The sequence below is a fragment of the Triturus cristatus genome, chromosome 4_1 (assembly GCF_964204655.1).
Source record: "Triturus cristatus chromosome 4_1, aTriCri1.1, whole genome shotgun sequence".
NCBI classification, from domain to species: Eukaryota; Metazoa; Chordata; class Amphibia; order Caudata; family Salamandridae; genus Triturus; species Triturus cristatus.
In genome coordinates, this window is record NC_140585.1 from 743,805,159 (window position 1) to 743,821,585 (window position 16,427).

The 16,427-nt window shown below is 45.6% G+C and overlaps 1 protein-coding gene across 2 annotated transcripts in view; it reads right to left on the reverse strand.

Annotated features, from left to right (window-relative positions):
- Positions 1–16,427, reverse strand: part of NT5DC3 (5'-nucleotidase domain containing 3) — a 402,542-nt gene that overhangs the window by 177,900 nt on the left and 208,215 nt on the right. The gene's annotated exons all lie outside the window — the stretch shown is intronic.

Below are 16,427 nucleotides of genomic sequence, written 5' to 3' on the forward strand. Positions count from 1 at the left end.
GTCACTTCCGACTGCACACTGAAGTTTAGAAAATCTAACTTTGTATACTGACATTCATACAACACCAGCCATGCACACGACTATACTGACTATCTTTTTGATCCACACGAAGTCTGGGCCTTATGTAATGTACGAAATATCCCTTGCTTTGCCGGAAACATTTTTTTGCTTTACAGAATCCTATTTGTGCTCCAACGAGCTCCCTTCCTCCTATCCCTGGGCCTGACATGCGGCGCAGCTGATATGATTTTGTATGTACTACCTCCTCGCCTACGTTATCAACTGTATGTAACTATGTAAAAAAAAAAAAAAAAAAAATAATTGTGTCAGATTACTCCTGCCTGCCCTAAAAACTCTGTATCTTTAAGGAATGTATGGAAAACATTAACGATATTACAGCTGGAGGGTTAAAGAAGGTGAAATGTCGGCCAGGCAAGCTGGCGAGATATGTTAAAAGGGAGGACTGTGGAAATTTAGCTTGTAAACTGAACATTATCTGCGCCATCTTGCCTCTCCCCAGCGCCACGCACCGCGAATGCACGGCCGCCATTTTAGGCACCCCACTCTCTCCTCGCTCATTTTCGATCGCCAGTGCGTTCCCCTGGCGCTGCGAGCATCCCCCGCGCGCCGGCCACCCCCGCTCCCTCATACACGGGCCATAAACCCTCTCATTCTGCGCGACCCTGCCATGGAACCACATCCCACGCCTGACCGACATCCCATACATGGTCATGCCTCTCTTTGATAACCCCCTTCTTCTGCGCCCCATTGTCCGAACCGATCCCAGGCCATCACCTAACCCTGCGGATGCAGTTTATTGCCCCTACTGTAAGGGAAACACCCCACATCAAAGGGATTACAGTGGATCAAAGCCCCTACCCCCTGAGACCCGGCCGGTTGCACACACCCCCGGGAATTGGCGGAATGTCCAGCTGCGTGATAGCCATCTCCTACTGTAGATGGGGTGGGGACTTCTACTGTAGATATGTGTGGGAACGAGCTTGAAGTGGGGGTTCCAAGGATGTCTTTCCGTACATCAAAGTCTCAATAAGAATGTACCATGTGTAATAAAGCAATAAACCTGTGTATAAGAGGCCAGGCCTCAGAGATGCAGTTAGAGCACCTCGTGACGATACCTTGCTGTCTGATCTGATGTGTTCTGCTCCGACGGAATAAAACTTTGTTTCCTGCCTTCCAGTCTCCGGCGCCTGCCTCTTTCATTGGTAAATTATCGAGTGGTATGAGAGGCGATTACCGCCGGGCAATACTTGAAGGGTTATCGACTGAAATTGCCGCTACCATTTAACAAGTTGAATCTGCGGTGTCCCTATCGGAAGCTTTTAAGACTGTATTGAGAGGGGAGGCCCTTTCCTTGGTAGTGGCCGCCAAGCGGCGGAGAGACGCTGAGGTGACACAAGTAGAGGACGAGATAGCTGGTTTAGAAGTGGCCTTGGGAGAGGATGTTGCAACGGCCACACTGCATAATTTGAGCTTGAAGCAATCGGAATATAGGGACCTGGTGACGAACGCTGCCAAGACCCTCAATAGGGAGCAGCAGGGTCGATTGTACGATGTTGGTGATAAAGCCGGGAAATTGCTGGCGTGGTTGGATAAAAAAGAGCGTGTTAATCGCGTGGTGCCGGAGTTGTCGACGGATGGGGGAGAGGTTGTCACTGACCCCGACGGTATAGTTCAGTGTTTCTCTGACTATTTTCGTACGGTATACACCTCGGTCACGGACATGCCCACTGAGGACTCGTGTGACCTTCTGCGAGACATCACTCTGCCCTGCCTTTCTGCCATTGATAGGGATGACCTCGATGGGGATATAACTGTAGATGAAGTGGCGTGTGCTATCCGTGCGTTGCGCTCCGGTAAGACTTCGGGCCCAAATGGTTTGCCGATTGAGCTGTACAAGCTCCATCCGGATAAGTTGGCTCCTCACCTGCGCGCCATGTACGTGGAGGCGCGGGTGAATGGGTTTCTTCCGCTCGATCAACGGCTGGCGACGATTGTGGTAATACATAAAGACGGTAAGCCCCGGGACAAGTGTGGCTCCTATCGGCCGATATCACTTCTCAACGCCGAGCCGAAAATCCTTGCCAAGATCCTTGCTAACCGCTTGGTCCGGGTGCTTGGCGACTTGATCCACCCGGATCAGTCGGGCTTCATCCCGCACCGTAACACTGCACTGAATCTTAGACGCCTCCATGGAGTGATTGCTAGGACGGGCACGATGCGAGAGCCAGCTATTGTGGCGTCCCTCGATGCCACGATGGCCTTTGATACGGTGGAGTGGGCATACCTGTGGGCTGTGCTAGCCAAGTTCGGCTTTGGGCCTGGATTTGTGGGCTGGGTGAGGTTGCTCTATGAGGGGCCTCTTGCTAGCGTCGTGGTGAACGGGCGGGCGTCGGCACCGTTCGAGCTTGGGAGAGGCACCCGGCAGGGCTGTCCCCTGTCGCCGTTGTTGTTCGCCCTTACTCTTGAGCCGCTGGCGGCGTGGATACGATGGCACCCGGATATACGTGGGATTCGTTGGTCGCCTGACCACGAAGACCGTATTTCACTTTACGCCGACGATATTCTGCTATATCTCGCCTCGCCTAAGAAATCTCTGATAGTGGTCTGTGACGTCTTGACTTCTTTCGGTAGGAACTCTGGTCTTGTCATTAATTGGGGTAAGTCATACTTGTACGTCCTGTGTGGGGATGTCCCGCCCGTCCCGCGCAACTGCTCGATCCAGATAGCCCAGCAGGGCTTTTTGTACTTGGGGATCTATATTTCCACCGACCCCATTTTACGATACGAGAAGAACTTGCTCCCTCCCCTGGCACGTTTGCGGCGGGACGTGGCGGGCTGGCGGCGGTTGCCGCTTTCCCTCCTTGGCCGTGCCGCTTTGTTCAAAATGATGTCTCTCCCCCGTTTCCTCTATGCCCTGCAGAATACCCTTGACTTGGTCCCGGCCAGCTACTTCCGTGAGGTCGAAAGCCACCAGCGCGCGCTATTGTGGGAAGGGCGTCCGCGTATAGCGATTGCTAAGTTGACGCTCCCGTGGTACGACGGTGGTATCGCGCTTCCAGACATTCGACGTTATTATTGGGCCACCCAGTTGAGCGCGATTAACCATGGTATATATGGTCCAGCGCTGAGCCCTGGCTTCGCCATGGACCGATGGTTGCTGCGTGGGGGTAATTACCACAGAGCGTTGTACTCGAAGTCGTCGGACTTAACCCTTACGGGGCCCACCAGGGTGGCCGTGCATGTATGGAAGCTGGCGACGGATTCACTGGGCTGGAAGGGTAAGCTTACCCTGGCCACCCCTCTGTTTGACTCCGATATTCTGGGAAAGCTTTGGCATACAAAAGGGTTTGCGAAGTGGGACCTGATCGGTATATCCAGGGTTGGAGACCTGTTGGTTAAGGGTAGGATAAAGTCATTCGAGGAGCTGCAGAAGGAATATGAGCTAGGGAACTCGGAGTTCTTCCGCTACGCCCAAGTGTGCCACGCCTTGTGGTCAGTCCTGGTAGAAGGGGAGAAGGTGCCTGAGTCCTCCCCGTTAGAGGACCGGATCCTGGATGGCCATATGCCAGAGAGTACGATCTCGCTCATTTATAAGAAACTTATTAATGTTCGGGCGGATCTTCTTCTAGGGTTGCGCGGCCAATGGATCAGGGATGGCCTTGAACTGGACGACGAGGATTGGCAGTATGCAGTTTCTTCTCCCAAAGAGGTCGCGATCCCCGCGCGCCTGCGGCTGGTGCAGCTTAAAATACTCCATAGGGTCTACGTGACGGGGCCTAGGCTGGCTCATATGGGTTTCTCTGAGGAGGGCTTATGTAAGAGAGGCTGTGGTATGGTGGGCACCTTCCTACATATTATTTGGGAATGCGGTGTGATCATGGAGTTTTGGAGGCGAGTCCACGAGGTGATGGGGGAGGGGACGGGCATTGTCATGCAGCCTGAGGCGCGGTGCTGTCTCCTGAATGTTTGGGGTCCTACTGACCACGACGCGGCACAGACTCAATGGGTGACCCTAGGGAATATGGTAGCCAAGCGCGACATCGCACGTCTGTGGGGCTCTAATAGGCCACCTACATTGACGGCGTGGATGGAAAACATGGATTGGAGCATGTTTAGGGAGAAGACAGTGTATTGTGCTCGAGGGCGCCCTCGGAAATGGCACTCTGTATGGGGACGATGGAACCAGTACAGAGGGGGCATATGCCAGCCCCCAGATCCGGACCCGCCCGAGGAGCAGCTCTCCCCTTAGCCTTTTTTTCCGGCTTTGACCTCCTTGCTGATATGTGTTTGGCCTCTCGAGTCCCTGAATTCCCCTCCTTTCCCTTACTATAAACTTGTGTCTGTTGGACGAAACTGGGCTCGCTCCCCCTGATGGGAACCCTTTTGGTGCTTACAGTAATTATCGCCTTGCTTGTGTTTTGGTTTGGATTTGTGTTTATTTAAAACAGAACCTTTGACTACCCTGTCAGTGAAATGTGGACGCTCGTATGTGTTGTGTTTCTAAAGCTGCCGTACCTCCGGGTTGTCGGCTGAATAGCTGTGTCACTGATTTGCAAAATAAAGGTTTTGGAAAAAAAAAAAAAAAAAAAGCAATGCGACAACTGAGCAGTGAAACAAACTACAAGTGAATCAGATGATTTTTTTTTTTTTTTTTACATGTCTAAACAAGAAATCAAATACATCTCACCCTAACGTGCTGCTAAATGAAGATGAATACAGGTATCTAAAGACTAACCATTCAGTAATTCCCACCATCTACCTTCGCTCAAACACCCAAGAAACAGCCCTTTAGGTAGATCAGCCTGTGAGTCACTATATGAGATAACGTTACTTTATGTCAGAAGTCTTCAAACTGTGGGGCGCGCCCCCCTGGGGGGGCGTGGATGGGTTCCCAGGGGGGCGCAAAGGCATCTGCATGCACATGTAAATGAAGATGGCCTGGAAGAGCAGCGATGTTTATTTGCTGCATTTCCAGTCTGTCTTCATTTACGTGGGGCCGGAGGTCAGTGAGTGCGCTGCTGTGGGCTCGGCTTGGCAGTGTCTGGAGTTTTACCTCCAGCACGACCAAGTTTTTTCACAGGTCTTTAAAGACCATTTTTATCCCTTTGCGAACTGGTTACTAAGGCATAGTTTTTTTTTCTGTTTCCAGTACCCCCTGGGCCCCCACTCTTACTATTTCTTACATTTGTATTTTACATTTACTGCTGTAGTGTGGAAATGCATTTCTTGAAAAGGCATATAAAGTAGGGTTGCCAGTAGAAAAAATCCAACCCATGTATGTTTAAAGAGCCTGCAAAGACACCAAATAGGGTTATAAATAAAAAAGTATGTATTCATTTGTAATGTGACTTCTGTCTGTTCCCTTTAATTATCAGTCATAAATTCTTCAGGCCACCATAGAACACATTAAGAAAAGTGCTTCCTATTTATATTTGCTGTTCGAAGTACGCACCGATAAATGCTTAAAATAGGGCTTTAGGTGACTTATATTTTTGTACCGTCTGCGACATCAAAATAATGAGCTGGAAATCCTAATCATAAGACTTGAAGTTTGTTGCAGGATCAGCACATTATTTGCTTCACCATCGATCCCGGATAAATGCCATAATAGCAATAGTTTAACTTCTATCTGAAACCATACGCCCCCGTCAATAAAATGCGGATTTACTTGGAGTGTCTGGGAATGCACCCTGCATTCAGACAACTCACTCCGCATTCCCACCATTCACTTTCACGCTCAACCTGCACTCACAGCGCATAGGTATGGATTTCCCGCATTTGCCACATAATCCATCATCTGTTGCATAATTCGCAGATTAAAAAAAAAACTTGTTTCTAGCTCAAAATGTTCAAAAGTTATTCAGCAACACGTGTTACCTCGCAGTGGAAGGCCCTTTCTAAAGGTTGACTGGTCACCTTTCTGTTGCTTATTGCTATATGTGGGTGTTAACGTGGTACTTATGAGGGGCAATGAAGGCCAGGACAGTGTTAACAAGTGTAACAAGCATTGGCATAGCCAATAGGTCTCGCCTTTGGGACCTTATGTGTTTAGCCAGAACTTTTGGCTATGTTGTAGAGCATTGTGGCTGCTGTGCATCATGTTGAAAAGTTATAATAAAAAGTGTTAAGCATTTTTGTTACCTTTATACAAACGAAGACAACATTATATACAACTGAAAAACCTGATTAAAAAGATTTAACATAAATAATGTCTTCTAGTTTTTCTGTACTTGCACTTTTAAACCCAGTTGTGAGTTGACCAGCAGGTTACTCAAATCCTTCTTCAGAATGTTCATTATTCCACTCCCATATCTTTCTGGAATACACACGTGATCCATAGATTAAACATCCATCTCTCGAGCAGGTGCGTTAAGCCACTGAGCAACCTCACTTATAACCAATGTTTTTATTCTAAGTGCTGTAAATAGCATACGTTATTACTGCTGCTTAATTTATGGCACTTAATGTACCTATCTCAGAAGGATGAACAGCTGAGTCTGCATTCAGCACCATAACCTTCAGAACACCGCGTTTGTCAGCAGCGAGCGCTCCACGCACTGGGCCGCCCTGCCAGTGATAACGTGCCACTGAGTGTAAAGAACGTTAATCCTGAACATAGATTGGGGTCTGTGGCGAACACGTTTAGCTCAGATTTCTGCCGAAGGAGTTCAGTCCATAAGCCATTCGCAGCATACAGTGTTAACCAATCACTAGGTGCTGTGAAAGCGGCCCTGTCAGTTGTCTGCTGTGATATGCAGCGTCAGGGACGGGCCTGCAGGTGTGCTGATATAGCGCTTTGAACCACCCGCTTTAGCGGTTTCTCGAAGCCGGCGCACAGCTGCCAGTCAGGGTGGATCCAGGAGTGAATTCCCCGAGAGCGTCTACCGCCGCTGCGACGGGTAGGACGCAAGTGGTGTGCACGCGCTACAAGGGTAAACCAGCGTGACCAGCGCTGACCGCCATTTGTTTCCAATTGCGATAATTGGAAACAGATGGCGCTACTGCTCGCTCCCGAACACCCTAGGCAACAGTAGACAGAAGGCGGGACATGCACCCGCCTTGGGCCAATTGCACGCTGTCTTTCTAAGAAAGACACATGCAAAGGCCAATAGCGGGTGGAAAAAAAAAAGCACAAGCATGTGTTTAAAGTTGAAAAGCCCTTACTTAAAGTCTCGCAGAGCACCGCATGTGTGCTGGCTTAGGTGAGACCTAAAAATAGCAAAATAATGCAGTAATGCTATCACAAAATATGCAGTATTATTCGCCTTTGCTTGTTGCAGAATTTAGTCAACCATGCTGCATAATTTGGCCTTCTCCTGCCACATAATTCCAATGGTCCTGTTTATAGTGCTATAAGGTCCCAGCCTGTGGCAGAAACCGCTGTGAATATGCAAGTCATTATTTTAAAACCGTATTTACATACTCTTAGCTAGGCTGCTGCAAAATGATGCAGAGAAAACAAGTTCTTACAAAATACACTTTAGTAATAAGTAATCAAACTGTATCTGATGCAGACATTTTTGTAAGTATCTCCACTATTCCAGATCTCAGCTGATAACACCCTTAAATTACATCTCAAAAAGAATAGATCTTTGCCACATGAAGCGCCAAGAAGAGCCACTGGAATTATTCAGCAGAAGAGGACAACATTATGCAGCAGGTTTGACTAAATTATGCGCACAATGTGCCACATTTTGTGTTTAGCATTACTTCATTATTTTGTCATTTTAAGTCAAGGTAACGCTGTCGGGGGAAATATTTCACCTCATTAGTACCAGTTTAACACCCAAATACAGCAGTAAGCAACTACAAGATTGCCAGTCAATCTTTGCAAAGGGCCTTCCACTGCTCCGGAACACTGTCACTCTTTAAGTAACTTTTGTTCAGTTTCAGCTAGAATCAAGTTTATTTTGTTGAAATCTGCAGATTATGTAGCAAATGCAGTAAACTGATAATTATGTGGAAAACGCTGCTGCTGCAGAAACTCATAATTCCAGTGGCCCTGTATTTAACTGACTCAATCAATTAATGGCTGTTAAGAAGTTTGGTTCCTTTAACTTTCTGTGCAACCACCTCACCCTTCGCTTTCAGGCAGAGGCACCTCAAAGTCAGTGTTAACCATTCAGGGGCAGTTTGTTTGTGAAAGCGGAGTCCTGAGTCCATGGGGTGGCAGGTAGAAGGCCAGCAGGGTTGCATTCAGATGCAGAGCCCTAATCCTCTCGATCCCTGGGGGCCTCACAGTAATGGTCCAGAAGTCAGAGGAAAGGAGCGAGATTCATAGATATTGTCAAAGAGAAGGCCCAGAATAGGGAGCACTGTATGCACACTCAGTTATGAGTTTACAAATGGCCAGAGACAGCTTCTTCCCAAAGAAGAGGACAATATAGTGTTTTTTGCTTTTTAAAGGTGCATTTATTAGTGAAGCTGGTACTGCTGCCAAGTGTGTAAATGGCCACTGCTGGTTATCATTAAGGAAGCAGATGCAGCAGGACTGGGGCCCAGGGATTTGAGGGGCCCACTGCATCACAATTATGACTGTCCAACTTTAAAAAAGGGACAGCGGAGCTTATTGTCATTTCAAGCATTAGGACAGAGGTGATGATCCGTCATGGTGGGGAAGAGGTAAAAGATGCAGAGGAGATAACCTCCTACTCAGGACTGCAGTTATCATTAGTGCAGCAGGTATAGTTGGATTGGGGTCAAAGAATGTGAGGGGCTCACAACACCTCAATTATGGGGAGCAGTTTGTTTGGGATAAAATCTGTCTTTGTTTGATGCATTTGCTGTTTTATAAGTCTCATATTTGGTGCGGATCATAAGCTATAGAAAAAGTATTTCTGAAATCATCTCATACCTGCACGAAGCCATGTCCCCCCGCTTCTCCAATCCTTGTCATACATTTTTGGAGGGGGTCCCGACTTCAAAACATTTTGCTTAGGGGGGGCTTAGAGTAAAAAAGTTTGAAGACCTCTGCTCTATGTGGATTACTTCTTAGCTCTTAGGGTCTAAAACCTAAGCTACTATATCACAACACAGGAGACTTTCTAAGCATTCTGCCAAACACTGCATTGCAGATAGGGTATTCAATGTTTACAACGGATGCTTTATCTTTAGACACATCAGTCAGACAGAGTCTTGGAAAGAGTCAAATGGAAAGACAGAATAAAGACTCAAAGCACAAATCAAGGCAAAACAGACTAAGAATCTGATGAAATAATATTAATTCTAACATTTGGCAAAGAAAGCAACCAAATTCAAAAAATGATCAATAAATACTGGAGGTTTAGCAGCCAAGACCCAGATAGAGGTAAGAAATTGAGAGAAAGACAAGGAATCATCTTTAAAAAAACAAAATACTTGAAAGAATTGATACGGAGTCACTTCATGGACAAACCAAAGTCAAACTGGTTAGACAACTCAAAAAGTGTCTTCATCAAATGCAAAATATGTAAAGGCTACAAAGTGGGTAAAAATAAAAAAACCATAAAAGACAATAACAATCGTACAATCACCGTAAAACACAATCACATGTGAATCACAATATCTGGTATATGTTCTCAAATGTGAATGTATACTAAGAAATGTAGGCAACTCCATTTGTGGTTTGAAAAAAAGAATCCTAGAACATCTCAGGGCTGTACAAAACCAAGATACCACATGTGCAATTGCGAAACACTACATGAGACATCATTAAAGTAACTGGCACACAATGACCTGCTATGGGGTTGACGTAATTGTATCCACGGAAAGAGACAGAGACAAACTCTGCAAACTTTTGCCATTTGGAATCGCAGTATATAATTAAGTTGGGAACAAAGATATAATTGGGCTTGAATAACGAGAAGGAAACAAACACCTATAATTTCACTACAATCTTTGAAGGAGAGAGTTGCAATAAGGAGTTAAAATACACATGATAATTCTGCTAAATTCCAAAGTTATGAGGACATAAATAATGACATACAGGTTTTTTAAAAGAAGTTCTGATCAGAAAAAGAATCAAAATACCTAAATATTCCAAGGACATTGAATCTCAATGATCCAGCCAGAAATCAAATATGTAAGTGACCAATCACTTGGGTTCGAAAGTAAACTGAAATGCTAATTAACAATATAATTCTTGCCACAATGCTGGACAGACAACAATCGTACAATCATCGAAATCACTATTCTGAATGATAAAACATAATGCCAATATGAGTAAAAATAAATTGATTATCTTCGGACCATGTGAATAAACATTGCTAAAAATTTATAGAATCAATGCAGAGATCACTTATTAATATAGACCTGGAAGTACATCAGTGTTAAACATGAATCATTACATATCAACTTTCACGAGCACTTGTCAAAAAAAAAAAAGATGCTAATCACGAAATGCTACTGCGTTGTGCTTAATAGTTGCTAACCGAACATTTTCTTCTTCTGAAATGAAATTGATCAGCAGATGTTTTGTATATATGAACATTAATGACTTTCATATGGTTTTTAAAAAACTGCATGACATAATGTAGTTGTTTTGGAACATCAACACCAAGAATCCCTCATAACAGTCAGGATGGACTGTTGGTATAAATTAACTACAACTGGCAGAAGGATAAAGCCTATGGTGATCAAAACCTTGGTGGTCGAAACGCATTGGTGTGTGCTGTGAATCCAATAAATAACTCCAAAATACTGATTTCCTGGAGTGCACCATTTTTCTTCTTTTGAATTGGAGAATATACATACATAGTGTACACACACAATATATATATATATATATATATATATATATATATATATTCACTGAAAAAACCATAGGTTTCAGGGGTGTTATAGTTAGCTGGACTTTTCACTTGTACAAAACCATTGAAATTCCCCCGTTATAGTTAGTTCAGCTAACTATAACTCGGGCGCCCGCAATGCACTGCTGATGACGTCACATATTACATCACTCATGACATGGTCAGTGACATCACTCATGACATCACTGATGACATCTCAAATGACATCACTGATGATATCACTGATGACATCATCCAGTGAATGTGTGTTTTTCTGAAAATTAAATATGTTTTATATATGTATATCTCAAGGTCGATGGAAGAATAAATGGGTATATAAGTGTCTAAATGGATGATTTGTTTTTGAAAAATTGATTGTGTAACTGACTGATTAAGTGTATCATAGTGAATACATGGCTTAGTGAGTAATGTTTAAATATGTAAATATCTGTATCAGTCTCTCACTTTGTGTATAAGTGGCTGCATGGGTTGGTGAGTCGCTACATGGGTGTCTATATAGGTTATTAGTTGGTTTTTTGAGTATCAGTCTGAGTGTCTGCATGGTTCGGTGGGGGGTATTACGTAGTGCATAGGTGCATGAATGAGTGACTCACTGTTTGTATGTGTTGAACACAGCATGTGTGCAGGACTGTATGGGTGGATGAGTGTGTGTATGGGTGTGTTAGTGAGTGAATGACTGTCTCAGTAGTGTCTTTATGAGTAACTACATATGTTTTAAACTAGTATATGTGACTATTGGTGTATATATGTGAGTATATGTGAGAGTGAGAGATTGAAAGAGTTCCTGTATGAATAAGTATGTGTTTCTATAAGTGATTGTTTAAAAGACTAAGTATGTGTAAGTTTCCGTAGAAGTAAGTGTGGTGGTGTGTGTATAACTGTATATGCAAGTAAATGTATGTTTGATTCTTTATTAGCATGAGTGACTATGTGTGTGAGTAACTCTATGGATGAGTGGCATTGTGTAACAGGATGTATAGGTGTATGAGTACATATGATGAGTGAGTACATGTATGAGTGACTGTATAGGACTGTTGGTGAATGAGTGGATGTGTATGTGGATCTTAGAATTACTGAAGAGGTTGTTGTAACTGGTATTGGTATGTCCATTGTTTTGAACATTTTAGTCTCTATTTTTGAATGTGTGTATCAAAGGTTATATTAGGGTGAGAGGAGGTCTGCCACTCTATCACAAGGATGATGTCATCAGTGATGTCATCAGTGATGTCATTTGAGATGTCATCAGTGATGTCATGAGTGATGTCACTGACCATGTCATGAGTGATGTAATATGTGACGTCATCAGCAGTGCATTGCGGGCGCCCGAGTTATAGTTAGCTGAACTAACTATAACGGGGGAATTTCAATGGTTTTGTACAAGTGAAAAGTCCAGCTAACTATAACACCCCTGAAACCTATGGTTTTTTCAGTGAATTTCTGAGGTTTTTTAAATGCTAATTCCTAACTATAACGTGCCTGAAACCTATGGTTTTTTCTGTGAATTTCAAAGGTTTTTTAAATGCTAATTTCTAACTATGCCTACAGAGATAGGACATGTGAAGAAAGAAGAAAAAATGCACAGAAAGAAACAAAAGAAGTGCAGAAAGAAGCAACAGAATTCCTCAAATACGAAGATAAGTGCAGGAAGAAGGATAACGTGCAGAAAGAACAAAAAGAAGAGCAGAAAGAAGCCTTGTTGCAAAATCATCCTGTACCCTCAACTTTTTCAGACGGATACTGGTGGTAACTGAGCCTGACTAACCAGTCCTAGAGCCAGTGCTATGTTAAAAGACACTTAGAATACAGTGAAAACACCTACATACACTAGGGAACATTATGCGTTGGGGTCCCCCTGTGATTAGCATGACCTCCTCTGTAAGCCCCTAGTATATAAGAGGGCATGGGGATTAAAACTACCTCTTAAAACAGGCCACAGGGCGTTTTTGCACACGTTAACTCAGGCCCCGTCCCCTCCCTTCACCACTGTGTAAACACGCCCTGTGTCCATTTTTAGTTGGGAGATTAAGTTCATTTGAATCCTGAGGGTCCCTGGGGTCCAACTAGCCCACTAGGTACCTCCAGTAAGTGCCACAGAGCTGCGTTGCAGAGAGGTGTAAAAAGTGGCACGGCCTGGACCACCTCTCTGCAATGCAGCTCAGTGGCGCTTACTGGAAGCACTTGGTGGGCTAGTTAGCCCCCAGGGGCCCTCAGTATTGAAGGGAAATTATATCCCCAATTTAAAACGTGCCATAGTGCGTGTTTGCACACGTCACCTCAGGCCCCGTCCCCTCCCTTCACCACTGTGTAAACGCGCCCTGTGGCTGTTCTAAGTTGAGAGATTAAGTCCCCTTGAATCCTAAGGGTCCCTAGGGTCAAACTAGACCACTAGGTACCTCCAGTAAGCGCCACAGAGCTGCGTTGCAGAGAGGTGTAAAAAGGGGCTTGGCCTCAGAACACCTGGCTGCAGCGCAGCTCCCTGGCGCATACTGGAGATACTTGTTGGGGGCGCGTTTGCAGAGTGCTGCACGGAGGGTGCATGGCCTCCTGCACGATGCCAGTCTTTTATTTATTTTAGTTTTTTAAGAAGGGGGGCTGTTTGGTTCCCCTTCTTATTCTAATTTATTGGCCCTGATGACCCCATCCCCCAGGGCCAGTCTCCTAATTATATTTTTTTGACCCCAATCCCCAGGGCCGGCCACTGTTTTTTATTATTTTTAAAAAATATATATTTATAGACACACCTAGGACATGCTGGACAAACCGTACGTACCTATCACCATGACGATTTGCGTGATATTCATTAAAAGGCGACTATGCATGCAATGAATCCACGTGGAATGTATTTACACCACTAGTGAAGCTCTGACATGTCTGATGCCCTACCGTGCCTAATCCCGGTAGACACCCTTGTCGTTTATTTATACAAACTTGGGTAGCTATTGACGGGCACATTTAATACACATGCACACCAAGCCATTCAAAGGGGATTCGACAAAAATTCGACCAAAACTATGCAAGAAACCCCCCTCACGGTTAATAAAACACACATCCACTGCCGGATGTGTAATACTTTTTATTTTACTCTCTGGAAAGGGGACGAACATCACTTGAGAGTCACAGCGCGCTCCTGACAGAGCCCAATGCTGTGTCCCCCCCTCCATTGCCTGCCGTGTGCCACACACCTCTGTGTTGTATTCCACTAGCTAGTGCATATGCTATGACACTCTCTAGCCCATGTGCACTGTAACACCACCCCGTGAATATGTCATGCCACACTTGTCTTCGCACGGGTTATATTGCCCCATCTAACGTGCCTTTCTCGATGCCTATGTTATAACGCACAGTGCTATGCCATACATATTACAATCTGGGATCCATATCTTTGTCACAGTGCATATGCAACCTTACACTCCCCAGCACATATTTTATATTACAACTTTAGAGACTAGTTAGGTTACACAACACTGCCCTGTGCATATTACACTCCAAGGCGCATATCGCATAGCACGCGCTAGTGCCTGTGCTATCTCGCGCTCTCCAATGAATCTGTCATTGCGCACAATGTATTGCATATTATATTTCACGCCCGGTTCATCTTATATCACACTTTTTGGTGCATAGTTTATACCATACACTATATCTAGTTTTCATTTTCAATCGTGCTCTCAGGACTATGTTCTATATAACACTGTGTTCACCTACCCTTTTCACGGGCATTACATTTTGCGATAGGGGGTGGAGGGTCAGGGGGTGTTTCTGCCAAGTGAGCCCGGAGTCACAGTCACAAACGTCCTCTTCTTCCTGAATAAAGTGAGATTATGCTGCATACTTGTTCATATTTTAAGTAGTTCGCACAGACACAATGTTTTAAAAACAATAAAGTCCCTAATACCCGCCTTCTCTGAACAGTTAGCTTGCTGCCCCATCCCCTTCCTCCCTATCCTCTGTTGTGTGAATCCATGGACTAGCCTCCTCCCTCCTGCCATGCATGGTCTGATGTGCTGCCACTGCCCTCAGTATGATGCACCAGTCCACTCCTCCTGCCCTCCATTGCCCAATTCTATGCCCCATCATTGACCTCCTGCTTAAACTCTGTGCTTAGCTTGCTGCCCCTATTCTCCTTCCCCCTGCCCTCCGATGTCTTTGTGCATGCCCCTGCTCCATCCTTTTTGCCCACCATGTCCCATGGACCTGCCACTCCTATCTACTCTGAGTGTTCTGTTGAGCTGCCACTCCCCTCCCACCTGCCTAGCATTGTCAGATGACTGTAACCTGTCCCCGTCACCTCCACCCTGCCTGTCCACATGCCATGCCCCTATCCTCTTCCTCCTGTCCTACATGGTCCATTGTACTGCCACACCCTTCTGCCCTCCCTGGTCTGTTGTGCTGCAGCTGCTCCTCCTGCCTGCCCCGTGTGGTCTGTTGTGAGGTCCCTTCCCCTGAACTTTCTTGTCTGTGCACAGGTCCTGACCCTCCCTTCTATCCTCCATCGTCCTTTGTGCATGCCCCTCCACCCTCCTTCTTGCCCATCATAGCCATTGTGCTGCCACTAACCCTCCCACTTGCCATGCATGGTCTTCTGTGCTGCCATGGCCCCTCCCACCTTCCCTGTGTGGTCAGTTAGCTGCCCCTGACCCCCTCCCACCTTCCCTCCATGGTCTGTGTGTATGCCATCACAGTCTCACTGTTGCTCTTCATGGTGTGTCTTGCTTCTAGTGCCCATCCTGCCTGACCTCCATGGCTATCTTGCTGCTCCTGCCCTGCCCCCTTGCCCCCAGCCCTACTCCCTCCCTCCTGGCTTGTCTGTTCCATTGTAATGCCCCTGATCCGTCCCTCCTGCCCTTTATGGTCTGTTATGCTGCAGCTTTCTCTCCTGTCTGTCCATTATGGTCAGCTAGCTACCATTGCCTCTTGCCCCTCTGTTCTCTGTTGTCCATGTGCATGGTCCTGTCCCCTCCCTCTTGCTTTCTATGGATTGTTGTGCTGCACTCCCGTGTGGTGTATTGTGCTGCTGCAAACCCTGATGCCTGCCCTGCAGGGTCAGTTTGGTGCACCTCTCCATGTCCCTCCTGTCCTCTGTTATCCAAGTCCATGTCCCTATCCCATTTCCTTCCATGATCCAATGTACCATACTTGCGAACATTTTGAACTTGGTAAGAGGGAGATTTTGAAAAAAAACTGGGGTATTGATTTTCCCCTTTGAGTTACATTGAAAAAGAGGATATTGTAGACAGGAGACAGATCAAATAAAGCCCATTTGAGCTTAAAAACATTGGACGTTTCCTGGCTGAATCGGGTCTGTTGGCATGTATTGTTGTACTACCATTGCCTCTTCCTTCTGCCCACAATGGTCTATTACATTGCCACAGGCTTGAAGGAGGGTAGATTTTGTATCACAGGGGGCCACTGGCCCGTTCTGTCCACACCTGAAGTATGAGACCCTTGTCCTTGCCCTGCCAGCTGCATTTGTAGGCCGTATTAAATTGACCAGCGGGTCCTGTGTTGCTATATAATTATCCTGAGACATCCTTACCACTCAGCCAGTATAAAACCCCTGTGTAGGCCATTCTGTTCAATATGTAGGCCTCTTTGTTAAATTGACCATAGCTCTGCAATTTT